Here is a 10,970-nt window from a genome sequence, read left to right on the forward strand (position 1 = left end):
TAGCTGTCAGTAGAGTAGCTGTCAGTAGAGTAGCTGTCAGTAAAGTAGCTGTCAGTAGAGTAGCTGTCAGTAAAGTAGCTGTCAGTAGAGTAGCTGTCAGTAGAGTAGCTGTCAGTAGAGTAGCTGTCAGTAAAGTAGCTGTCAGTAAAGTAGATTTCAGTAAAGTAGCTATCAGTAGAGTAGCTGTCAGTAGAGTAGCTGTCAGTAAAGTAGCTTTCAGTAGAGTAGCTGTCAGTAAAGTAGCTGTCAGTAGAGTAGCTGTCAGTAGAGTAGCTGTCAGTAGAGTAGCTGTCAGTAGAGTAGCTGTCAGTAAAGTAGCTGTCAGTAAAGTAGCTGTCAGTAGAGTAGCTGTCAGTAAAGTAGCTGTCAGTAGAGTAGCTGTCAGTAGAGTAGCTGTCAGTAGAGTAGCTGTCAGTAGAGTAGCTGTCAGTAGAGTAGCTGTCAATAAATCCACAGCTAGTAAGAGTGATAATTCTCCATCATACCCCTCTAACTTCAAACATTACATATTTTTGTTTATTTATGTGACTCAAGGTCTCTCTGTCTAGTAGTTACCCAGTATACTATGTATGACCTACAGTGTGGCAAAAAAAGTATTTAGTCAGCCACCAATTGTGCAAGTTCTCCCACTTAAAAAGATGAGAGAGGCCTGTAATTGTCATCATAGGTACACTTCAACTATGACAGACAAAATGAGAAGAAAAAAATCCAGAAAATCACATTGTAGGATTTTTTATGAATTTATTTGCAAATTATGGTGGAAAATCTCTCGGTAGATCTTTGGTTTTGTTTTCGCTACTACATGTCACTTTGTCCCCACCTGTGAGTATTGTTTTTGTTATGGTATTTGATGGTGGGAAAAGGGGGAACCAAGACAAGTTGCCCATGGGCATACACTACCCGTAGGACTACTTTGTCTAAGAACACCGTGTGTTTGCAAATAAACCCTGAGTTATTGACAGTAATTTGGTTGTCTGTGGTTTATTTCGTTCTCACTGTCACTATTATACTTTGCATGAGTTATGTTACGGGTCTCGTTACCACCCCCCCCTAGACTGCTGGGCTAAAGGGATTCGTACCAGTTGCTCTTCCATTCTATAGTGTTGCCCTTCCATTCTATAGTTGCTCTTCCTTCCTGTAGTGTTGCTCCTCCTTCCTGTAGTGTTGCTCTTCCTTCCTGTAGTGCTGTATGTCTCCTCTGTGTCTTCTCTGTGTCTCTCTTCCCAGAAGTTTCCCTCTTCCCTCCCTCACTTTCTTTCGCCTGGCTGGTCATGGCTCTTCTTATGTTCTGCACTGATAGATTCAGGTTAAGTCCCCAGGGCAGAACAGAGCAGAACAGAGCAGATGAGATGAGACGGAGGGCAGAGGAGAGGAGAGGAGAGGAGAGGAGAGGAGAGGAGAGGAGAGGAGAGGAGAGGAGAGGAGAGGAGAGGAGAGGAGCGTTGTGCTGCACTGTTTGGTTGTGTCTTTTCTGCTCCAAATATGGCATTTCATAATGTAGTCATGTTTCTCCTAGCTGCTTACACACACGCCTTCCTTCACTTCCATTCCACTACAGATGGCACATGTGACGTCACTAGAAGAGGAGTGATGGAGTTGTTGTACCCTGGAGTGCTTACACATTTTATCACTGCTTTAATGCTGAAATAATACTGTCTGTTTCATCAGATTCAAATGAAACCATCTTCTCTCCAAGCCCAGTAGTGTGATGTATAGAGAGCATGTATAGATATCATGTATAGAGAGGATGTATAGATATCATGTATAGAGAGGATATATAGATATCATGTATAGAGAGGATGTATAGAGAGCATGTATAGATATCATGTATAGAGAGGATGTATAGAGAGGATGTAGAGATACCATGTATAGATATCATGTATAGAGAGGATGTATAGCGAGGATGTATAGAGAGCATGTATAGAGAGCATGTATAGAGAGGATTTATAGATATCATGTATAGAGAGGATGTATAGATATAATGTATAGAGGTGATATATAGAGAGGATGTATAGAGATCATGTATAGAGGTGATATATAGAGAGGATGTATAGAGATCATGTATAGAGGTGATATATAGAGAGGTTGTATAGAGAGGATTTATAGAGTTAATGTATAGATATAATGTATAGAGAGGATGTATATATATAATGTATAGAGGTGATATACAGTGCCTTGCGAAAGTATTCGGCCCCCTTGAACTTTGCGACCTTTTGCCACATTTCAGGCTTCAAACATAAAGATATAAAACTGTATTTTTTTGTGAAGAATCAACAACAAGTGGGACACAATCATGAAGTGGAACGACATTTATTGGATATTTCAAACTTTTTTAACAAATCAAAAACTGAAAAATTGGGCGTGCAAAATTATTCAGCCCCTTTACTTTCAGTGCAGCAAACTCTCTCCAGAAGTTCAGTGAGGATCTCTGAATGATCCAATGTTGACCTAAATGACTAATGATGATAAATACAATCCACCTGTGAATAATATTGCACGCCCAATTTTTCAGTTTTTGATTTGTTAAAAAAGTTTGAAATATTGGGGAATTGAGGCTCAACGTGGGGAGACTCAACGAGGAGGAGCTGAATTGACTCACTGTGGTTTCCAGACACCCGCATTATAGGGGAATTGTGCGTGACCAATGGAGCGACCGTCCAGTGCCCTGGCATCCATGGGAACAGAGAGGAGTTGAGTAGTCATACCCAGTTCTGATACCGGGCTAGTGCCCATAAAAACTCTCCTCTGCCTCAAAGTCAATAAGTACCCTGAGAGACTGCAAGCTCACATAAAAAGGGAGTACGGGTAATGGGACTTAGACGATTCTCAGTCAGACTCAGAGTGCTTGTACCTACTAAGGTGTCCAGTCTCTTAACTGGGCAGGTGGTTATATAATGCCCTACAGCTCCACAATACAGACAGCATTTAAAAAAAAAATATATATATGTTACCTTTATTTTACTAGTCCAACACTAACTACTAGGCTACGCTGCCGCTCCCTTAGTGGAGCTAATCCTGCGGGAACTTTACCTAGGCGATAACCTAGCCATACCTAGTTGCATAGGTTCTGGTGTGTCAGACTCACCCATCATCAATGATTCTTGAGAAGGCTCGGGTGGCTTCGGATCCTCTCAGAAGAGTAGCCTTCGGGGACTTCCAGATTACTTCGAAGATGAGCGAGCCACTGCAGATGAAGGAGTGTGACCCAGGCCAGACCTCTCACTTCTGCGTTCCCTTAGCCACCCATCGATTCTATTGGAGAGGGTGATGAGGGTGATGAGGGAATCGAGGTCCACCGGCAATTCCCGGGCTCATCCTTTATCACCTCAGATAAACTGTGAAGAAAGATCTCAAAAGAGACCCCGATTCCAGGCACTCTCGGTGGCCAACGTGCGAAAATCAACAGCGTGGTCTGCCACACTACGGGAATCTTGATGTAATTCAAGATGTTTTCGGGCCGCCTTTCTCCCGGATACTGGAGAATCAAACACCTTCCTCACCTCTGCCATGAAATCCTCCAGATGACGACAAATTATGGATTGTTGCTCCCAAACAGCCGTCGCCCAGCAGAGCCCGACATTAGCGTAATAATATATGCCATCTATATCGGTCCGAAGGGAACGAAGATGGCTGTAGCTCAAAAATAAGGGAGCACTGAGAAAGAAAACCCCGGCAGGTACCAGGATCCCCAGAGTATCACTCCGGAGGAGGTAAGCGGGGTTCCCGAGGAGCCGGGGTAGGCTGTACAAACTCAACACTCATAGCAAAAAAGTTACTGCGTGGTCCAAGTCTGCTGGATCTGTCATGGCCAGTTTATACTATCAGTTACTACTATAAGGGCTCAGGGACAGTGTCATGGCCGTCGTCGGAATGAGACCAAGGTGTAGCGTGGTGTGCGTACATGTACTTTCTTTTATAATGTCGCCAACAAAACAAGAAACAATACAAAACGACCGTGAAGCTTAACAGGGCTATGATGCCTCTAACTAAGTTAACTACCCACACTGAAAGGAGGGAAAAAGGGCTACCTAAGTATGATTCCCAATCAGAGACAACGATAGACAGCTGTCCCTGATTGAGAACCATACCCGGCCAAAACATACAAATAAAGAAACAGAAAACAAAACATTGAATGCCCACCCCACATCACACCTGCCCTAGCCAAATAGAGAAATAAAATGACTCTCTAAGGTCAGGGCGTGACAGTACCCCCCCCCCCAAAGGTGCGGATACCGGCCGCAAAACCTGACTCTATAGGGGAGGTTCCGGGTGGGCATCTATCCTTGGTGGTGGCTCTGGTGCAGGACGTAGACCCCGCTCCACTTCTGGCTCACCGCACTTTGATGGCGCCTCTGGTGTGGGGACCCTCGCCGCCGACCCCGGATTGGGAACCCTCTCTGCGGGCCCCGGACTGGGGACACTCGTTGCGGGTCAGGGCATGACAGACCCCGATGGTTTGAGTGTTTGAAATGTATTAGTTCCAAAAGAGCAAGAGCATGGCCGTGGACAGACAAAAGGTCAAAACCAGATCAGAGTCCAGGAGGTACAGAGTGGCAGGCAGGCTCAAGGTCAGGGCAGGTAGACTGGTCAGGCAGGCGGGTACAGAGTCCAAAAAACAGGCAAGGGTCAAAACCGGGAGGACTAGCAGAAGAGAGAATATCAAAAGCAGGAGCACAGGAAAAACATGCTGGTTGACTTGAAACAGACAAGACGAACTGGCACAGAGAGACAGGAAACACAGACATAAATACACCGGGGAAAATAAGCGACACCTGGAGGGGTTGGAGACAATCACAAGGACTGGTGAAACAGATCAGGGTGTGACAAGACACATCCCAACAACAACTGTTCAGAGGAGACTGCGTGAATCAGTCCCTCATGGTCGAATTGCTGCAAAGAAACCACTACTAAAGGATACTAATAATAAGAAGAGACTTGCTTGGGCCAAGAAACACGAGAAATGAACATTAGACCAGTGGAAATCTATCCTTTGGTCTGACTAGTCCAAACTTGAGATTTTTGGTTCCAACCATTGTGTCTTTGTGAGAGGCAGAGTAGGTGAACGGATGATCTCCGCATGTATGGTTCCCACGTGAAGCATGGAGGAGGACGTGTGAAGGTGTGGGGTGCATTGCTGGTGACTGTGATTTAAATCTGTGTTTTATTTAGAATTCAAGGCACACTTAACCAGCATCGCTAACACAGGATTCTGCAGCGATATGCCATCCCATCCAGTTTGCACTTTTTTGGCTACTACTACTACACTACTGTTATTTCATAGTTATGATGTCTTCACTATTATTCTACAACATAGAAAACCCTTGAATGAGTAGCTGTGTCCAAACTTTTTACTAGTACTGTAGATTCTGTATAGAAATTATGTATAGAGAGGATGCATAGAAATTATGTGTGGAGGTGATGTATGGATATGTAGAGCTTAATGTTAAATCACACAATGAAATGGAACACTGAATTACAACATCTCCATGGTCTGAATAGACGAGTCAGTGAGTCACCATGCTTGTCTTTGTTCCTAGTTCTTCCCGTCTGTGTACTGATGCCGAAGTCTAATCTAATTATATGGCTGTGGCCTACCTTCTGTTTGTAACATTAGCCAGAAATAATTTGCTACATCTCAGACACACAACTGATGATTCTGTGTGAAGGAACCAGCTGTGGATGTTGCTGTACAGTTATTAATACAGGGCGTAACTATATTGTTCATTCAATTAAATATACAGTAGACTAGATGGATGGAAGAGGGAGTGGAGTACAGTATAGAGGGTTTCTTCACACTGACTACCTGTGACAGTCAGCCAGCCGGCCAGCTCCTCTCTCCATCTGTCTCTCACTTCTCACTCTCCAGAGGCACGATAGGCATGGAGGAGAAGAACAAGAGAATAACATTGTACATTACATTATTGATCCTGTCAGGAGGTGAACTTTACATTATTGATCCTGTCAAGAGGTCAACTGTCACACCCAGATCTGTTTCACCTGTCTTTGTGCTTGTCTCCACCCCCCTCCAGGTGTCGCCCATCTTCCCCATTATCTCCGGTGCATTTATACCTGTTCTCTGTAGCCAGCTCGTCTTGTCTCGTCAAGCCTACCAGTGATTTTTCCCGTACTCCCGTTTCTTGTTAGTTCCTGTTCTCTAGTTCTCCCAGTTTTTGACCATTCTGCCTTTATTTATTTTATTTCACCTTTATTTAACCAGGTAGGCCAGTTCAGAACAAGTTCTCATTTACAACTGCGACCTGGCCAAGATTAAGCAAAGCAGTGCGACACAAACAACAACACAGAGTTACACATGGAATAAACAAGCGTACAGTCAATAACACAATAGAAAAAAAAGAATGTTTATATACAGTGTGTGCAAATGGCGTGAGGAGGTAAAGCAATAAATAGGCCATAGTAGCAAAGTAATTACAATTTAGCAGATTAACACTGGAGTGATAGATGAGCAGATGGTGTGTAAGTAGTGATACTGGTGTGCAAAAGAGCAGCAAAGTAAATAAAAACAATATGGGGATGAGGTAGGTAGATTGGGTGGGCTATTTACAGATGGACTGTGTACAGCTGCAGTGATCAGTTAGCTGCTCAGATAGCTGATGTTTGAAGTTGGTGAGGGAAATGTAAGTCTCCAGCTTCAGCGATTGTCTGCCCTAACACTGAGCCTGCCTGCTGTTCTGTACCTTACGGACTCTGCCCTGGATTACTGACCCTAAGCCTGCCTGCTGTTCTGTTCCTTACGGACTCTGCCCTGGATTACTGACCCCTGCCTGACCTGACCCTAAGCCTGCCTGCTGTTCTGTTCCTTACGGACTCTGCCCTGGATTACTGATCCCTGCCTGACCTGACCCTAAACCTGCCTGCTGTTCTGTACTTTACGGACTCTGCCCTGGAATACTGACCCTAAACCTGCCTGCTGTTCTGTTCCTTACGGACTCTGCCCTGGATTACTGACCCCTGCCTGACCTGACCCTAAGCCTGCCTGCTGTTCTGTACCTTACGGACTCTGCCCTGGATTACTGACCCCTGCCTGACCTGACCCTAAGCCTGCCTGCTGTTCTGTTCCTTACGGACTCTGCCCTGGATTACTGACCCCTGCCTGACCTGACCCTAAACCTGCCTGCTGTTCTGTACTTTACGGACTCTGCCCTGGAATACTGACCCTAAACCTGCCTGCTGTTCTGTTCCTTACTGACTCTGCCCTGGATTACTGACCCCTGCCTGACCTGACCCTAAGGCTGCCAGCTGTTCTGTTCCTTACGGACTCTGCCCTGGATTACTGACCCCTGCCTGACCTGACCCTAAGCCTGCCTGCTGTTCTGTACCTTACGGACTCTGCCCTGGATTACTGACCCTAAGCCTGCCTGCTGTTCTGTTCCTTACGGACTCTGCCCTGGATTACTGACCCTAAACCTGCCTGCTGTTCTGTACCTTACGGACTCTGCCCTGGATTACTGACCCCTGCCTGACCTGACCCCAAGCCTGACTGCTGTTATGTAATTTACGGACTCTGCCCTGGATTACTGACCCCTGCCTGACCTGACCCCAAGCCTGCCTGCTGTTCTGTTCCTTACGGACTCTGCCCTGGATTCCTGACCCTAAACCTGCCTGCTGTTCTGTACCTTACGGACTCTGCCCTGGATTCCTGACCCTAAGCCTGCCTGCTGTTCTGTTCCTTACAGACCATGCCTTGGATTACTGACCCCTGCCTGACCTGACCCTGACTGCTGTTCTGTTCCTTACAGACCATGCCCTGGATTACTAACCCCTGCTTGACCTGACCCTGAGCCTGCCTGCTGTTCTGTTCCTTACAGACCGTGCCCTGGATTAATGACCTCTGCCTGCGCTTGACCTGTCGTTTCGTAAATAAACATTTGTTATTTAGTTCTGTCTGCATCTGGGTCTTATCCTGATGTCTGATATAAACTTCACATTGTTGATCCTGTCAGGAGGGAAATGTTACATCTTCAAACTCTTCAGAGGACAAAAGTAACTGTTACAAATCAATGTTTACTTACCTAGTAATTTTTTACATAATGTCATAACATACTTTCTGATATACAAATTACATAACATCTGGATTCAGAGTTCTCAGACATGTCCAGTACACATGATATACACCGAGTGTACAAAACATTAGGAACACCTGCTCTTTCCGTGACTTAGACTGACCAGGTGAAATATATGATCCCTAATTGATGTCACTTGTTACAGTTCCTTGCAAAAGTTTTCACCCCCCTTGGCGTTTTTCCTATTTTGTTGCATTACAACCTGTAATTTAAATTGATTTTTATTTGGATTTCATGTAATAGACATACACAAAATAGTCCAAATTGGTGAAAAAAATTATTTGTTTAATAAAATTCAAAAAAAATAATAATAATTTAATGAAATGTGGTGCTATGCCTATGTATTCACCCCTATGCTATATAGCCCCTAAATAAGATCTGGTGCAACCAATTACCTTCGGAAGTCACATAATTAATTAAATCAAGTCCACCTGTGTGCAATCTAAGTGTCACATGATCTCAGTATATATACACCTGTTCTGAAAGGCCCCAGAGTCTGCAACACGAAGTCCAAGGAGCTCTCCAAACAGGTCAGGGACAAAGTTGTGGAGAAGTACAGATCAGGGTTGGGTTATAAAAAAATATTAGAAACTTTGAACATCACACAGAGCACCATTAAATCCATTATCAAAAAATTTAAAGAATATGGCACCACAACAAACCTTCCAAGAGAGGGCCGCCCACCAAAACTCACGGACCAGACAAGGAGGGCATTAACCAGAGAGGCAACAAAGAGACCAAAGATAACCCTGAAGAAGCTGCAAAGCTCCACAGCGGAGATTGGAGTATCTGTCCATAGGACTACTTTAAGCTGTACACTCCACAGAGCTGGGCTTTAAGGAAGGAAGAATGGCCATTAAAACATAAGCAAACTTGTTTGGTGTTCACCAAAAGTCATGTGGGAGACTCCCCAAACATACGGAAGAAGGTACTCTGGTCAGATGAGACTCAAATTGAGCGTTTTGGCCATCAAGGAAAACGCTATGTCTGGCGCAAACCCAACACCTCTCATCCCTCAGAGAATCCCATCCAACCCCCCCCCCCCCCCCAAAAAAAATATATATATTTTCATTCCAGGTTGTAAGGCAGCAAAATAGTAAAAATGCCAAGGGGGGGTGAATACTTTCACTAATCAATGTAAATCCACTTAAATCAGTACAGAAGAAAGGGTGGAGACAGGTTAAAGAAGTATTGTTAGAGAGAGTGTAAAATCATCTGTCCTCGGGTTGCAACTCTCACTACAGAGTTCCAAACTGCCTCGAAGCAACATCTGCACAAACACTGTTAGTCTTTAGCTTCATGAAATGGGTTTCCATAGCTGAGCAGTCTCACACAAGCTTAAGGTCACCATGTGCCAATCGTAGGCTGGAATGGATAGAGGGCAGCATTCGGGCAAAAATGTAAAGCGCAAACCACTGCATTTAATAGCAAAGTGACTGAGAATATGATTGAATACAAACAGTGTAGTTATTCCCTCCGTAAGGGCAAACCGTCAGTACAGAGACAAAGCAGAGTCGTAATTCAACGGCTCAAACACGAGACGTATGTGGCAGGGTCTACAGACAATCACGGATTACAAAGGGAAAACCAGCCATGTCACGGACACCGACGTCTTGCCCCGGACAAGCTAAACACCTTCTTTGCCCGCTTTGAGGATAACGCAGTGCCACCGACGCAGCCCATTCCCCAAGCACTGTGGGCTCTCGTTCTCCGTGGCCGACGTGAGTAAGACATTTAAGAGTGTTAATCCTCGCAAGGCTGCCGGTCCATGACTGCGTAGCCTCCAACTCAATCATCAAGTTTGCAGTCAACACATCAATAGTAGGCCTGATTACCATAAATGATGAAAGAGCCTACAGAGAGGAGGTGAGGGCCATGGCGGTAGCCGAAATTGACTGTTTTACACCTGGGTTTGCTATACATTATTTGTACCAATTTTATAAGAGACTGAAAATAAAATAAATTCAGGCATGTATAAATAAAATCCAGTCTTACTTTATTAAATGCCTTTTCAGAATCCGCTATAAATAATTTTCAGTTGTGCCTTTGTGCTGTTGTCTGTGCCCAATAATGTTTGTACCATGTTTTGTGCTGCTACCATGTTGTGCTGCTACCATGGTGGTGTTATGTTGTGCTGCTACCATGCTGTGTTGTCATGTGTTGCTACCATGTTGGTGTTATGTTGTGTTGCTACTATGATCATTCGGCTACACAGCTGATGCCTGCTAAAATGTTCACTAACACGGTACATCATTTTGTTTATCTGTCTGCTCCAGCTTCAAACTCAGGTCCTGTATGTACCTAACTGACCCTTTCTGCCCATTCATTGCTATTTACCTGTTGTTGTCTTAGCTCTCCTGATCAACACCTGATCAACACCTGTGATTGCTTTATGTCTCTCTCTAATGTCAATATGCCTTGTCTACTACTGTTTTGGTTAGTTCTTATTGTTTTATTTCACTGTAGGGCCCCCTAGTCCCACTCAACATGCCTTAGATAGCTCTTTTGTCCCACCTCCCACACATGCGGAGACCTCACCTGGCTTAACTGGTGCCTCTAGAGACGAAACCTCTCTCATCGTCACTCAACGCCTAGGTTTACCTCCACTGTACTCACATCCTACCATACCCATGTCTGTACATTATGCCCTGAATCCTTATCCTATTCCCCCTCTGTTCCTCTGGTGATGTAGAGGTTAACCCAGGCCCTGTAGCCCCCAGCACCAGACCTATTCCCCAGGCACTCTCATTTGTTGACTTCTGTAACTGTAAAAGCCTTGGTTTCATGCATGTTAACATCAGAATCCTCCTCCCTAAGTTTGTTTTATTTACTACTTTAGCACACTCTGCCAACCCTGATGTCGTTGCCGTGTCTGAATCCTGGCTTTGA

The sequence above is a fragment of the Oncorhynchus mykiss genome, chromosome 5 (genome assembly GCF_013265735.2).
Source record: "Oncorhynchus mykiss isolate Arlee chromosome 5, USDA_OmykA_1.1, whole genome shotgun sequence".
In the NCBI taxonomy this organism is placed as follows: domain Eukaryota; kingdom Metazoa; phylum Chordata; class Actinopteri; order Salmoniformes; family Salmonidae; genus Oncorhynchus; species Oncorhynchus mykiss.